At 35.8% G+C, this 2603-nt stretch overlaps 1 pseudogene; it reads right to left on the bottom strand.

The window, feature by feature from the left end:
* Positions 1–1008: 1008 nt before the first annotated feature.
* On the bottom strand, positions 1009–1118 carry LOC116630388 (annotated as a pseudogene).
* Positions 1119–2603: the final 1485 nt, after the last annotated feature.

The raw sequence follows: 2603 nt of genomic DNA, 5'->3' as shown, positions 1-2603 counted from the left end.
TCTTTTCTTTTTTGATAAGTCTGGCTAGGGGTTTATTGATCTTATTAATTCTTTCAAAGAACCAACTTCTAGTTTCATTGATTTGTTCTACTGTTCTTTTGGTTTCTATTTCATTGTTTTTTGCTCTAGTCTTCATTATTTCTTTCTCCTGTTTCATTTTGGCATTATTTGCCGTTCTTTCTCCAGCTCCCTTAGGTGGGAGGTTAGCTTGTGTATTTGAGACTTTTCTAATTTCTCGAGAAAGGCTTATATTGCTATGTACTTCCCTCTAAGAACGCCTATGCTGCAACCCAAAGGTCTTGAATAGTTGTGTTTTCATTTTCTTTTGTTTTCATGATTTTTTAAATTCTTCTTTAATTTCCTGGTTGATCCATTCATTCTTGAGCAGGAAGCTCTTTAACCTCCAAATATTTGAGTTCCTTCCAAATTTCTTCTTGTGATTGAGTTCCAGTTTCAAAGCATTGTGATCTGAATATATGCAAGGAATAATCCCAATGTTTTGGTATCAGTTGAAACGTGATTTGTGACCCAGTATGTGATCTATTCTGGAGAATGTTCCATGTTCACTAGAGAAGACTGTGTATTCTGTTACTTTAGGATGGAATGCTCTGTATACATCTGTGAAGTCCATCTGGTCCAGTGTGTCATTCAAAGCCCTTGTTTCTTTGTTGATCTCCTGCTTAGATGATCTTTCCATTGCACTGAGTGGTGTGTTAAAATCCCTTACTATTGTATTATTATCAATGTGTTTCTTTGATTTTTGTTATTAATTGGTTTATATAATTGGCTGCTCCCAAGTTAGGAGCATGAATATAATGAACTGTTAGATCTTCTTGTTGGATAGACACTTTAAGTATGATATAGTGTCCCTCTTATCCCTTACTACAGTCTTTGGTTTAAAATCTAATTTGTCTGATTTAAGGATTGCTACCCCACCTTTCTTTTGATATCCATTAGCATGATAAATGGTTCACCACCCCCTCATTTTCAATCTGGAGGTGCCTTTGGGTCTAAAATGACTTTCTTGTAGGCATGTCGATGGGTCTTGCTTTTTCAATTAGTAATAATCGTGCCTCGGATAAACCTCATTGGCTATGATACTGCCACTGCGCAAAGCTAATGGGTCTTGCTTTTTTATCCAATCTGATACCCTGTGTCTTTTGATTGGAGCATTTAGCCCATTTACATTCAGAGTAACTTTTGGAAGATATGAATTTAGTGCCTTTGTATTACCTGTAAAGTCCCTGTTTCTGTATATTGTCTCTTTCTTTCTGGTCTATTTTACTTTGGGGCTCTCTCTTCACTTACAGGATCCCCTTTAATATTTCTTGTAGGGCTGGTTTAGTGATCACAAATTCTTTTAGTTTTGGTTTGTGCTGGAAGCTCTTTATTTCTCCTTCCATTCTGCATGACAGCCTTGCTAGATAAAGTATTCTTGGCTGCATGTTTTTCTCATTAATACCCTGAATATATCATGCCAGCCCTTTCTGGCCTGCCAGGTCAGTGTGGATAGGTCTGCTGCCAGTCTAATATTCCTACCCTTGTATGAGCACCTCTTGTCTCGAACTGTTTTCAGGATTTTCTCTTTATCTCTGAAATTTGCAAGCTTCACTATTAATGTTGGGGTGTTGATCAAATTTTATTGATTTTGAGGGGGGGTTCTCCATACCTCCTGGACTTGAATGCCTGTTTCCTCCCCCAGATTAGGGAAGTTTTCAGCTATGATTTGCTCAAATATATGTTCTGCCCCCCCCCTTCTTCTTCCTCTGGGAACCCAATAATTCTAATATTGTTTCGCTTTATGGTATCACTGAGCTGATTCTTTGAAGCCTCACCTCATGGTCCATTAGTTGTTTTTCTCTCTTTTCCTCAGCTCCTTTCTTTCCATCATTTTGTCTTCTATGTCACTGACTCTATCTTCTGCCTCATTTACCCTAACTGTTAGAGCATCCATTTTAGACTGCATCTCAGTTAAAGCTTTTCAGTTTCTGCTTGATTAGAATTTATTTCTGCACTAAGAGATTCTCTAGTGTCTTTTATGCATTTTTCAAGCCCATCTTTTTAAACGTTATTTAAACGTTATTCTGAGTTCTAGTTCTGACATTTTACTTATATCCATATTGATTAGATCTATGGCAGAGAGTATTACCTCTGGTTCTTTCTTTTGCTGTGACTTTCTCCTTCTAGTCATTTTGTCCAGAGAAGAATAGATAAATGAGAGAACAAAATAAAAAATATCAACCATGACCCCAGCAAAATACACATTAGACAAATCTGATGAAGTCAGATGCCAAAAAAGAAAAGAAAAAAAAAAGGGGAAAAGGAGAGGATATAATCTCACAGGTGGATAAAACAGGGTGATCCACTTGGTCCTGTGTGTATTTTGTTCCGTTTGTTAGAAGACACTAAATCCCAAAATTCTAAAGAAAGAAAAACTTATATATATACAAAAATAAAATTGAGTACTGTGAAAGGAAGCAAAAAATGAAGAATATATCTATAAAATGTCAATGTAAAAATGATAATTAGAAAAGGACTTAAGAGTTTAAGAGTTGATAAAATAAGAAACTAGTTGAAAAGGAAAAAAAAGACAAAAGAAAAAG

Source organism: Phoca vitulina, unplaced genomic scaffold (assembly GCF_004348235.1).
Source record: "Phoca vitulina isolate PV1807 unplaced genomic scaffold, GSC_HSeal_1.0 scaffold3, whole genome shotgun sequence".
NCBI classification, from domain to species: domain Eukaryota; kingdom Metazoa; phylum Chordata; class Mammalia; order Carnivora; family Phocidae; genus Phoca; species Phoca vitulina.
Note: the sequence above shows the minus strand (reverse complement) of the source record. Positions and strands in the feature narration are given on the sequence as shown.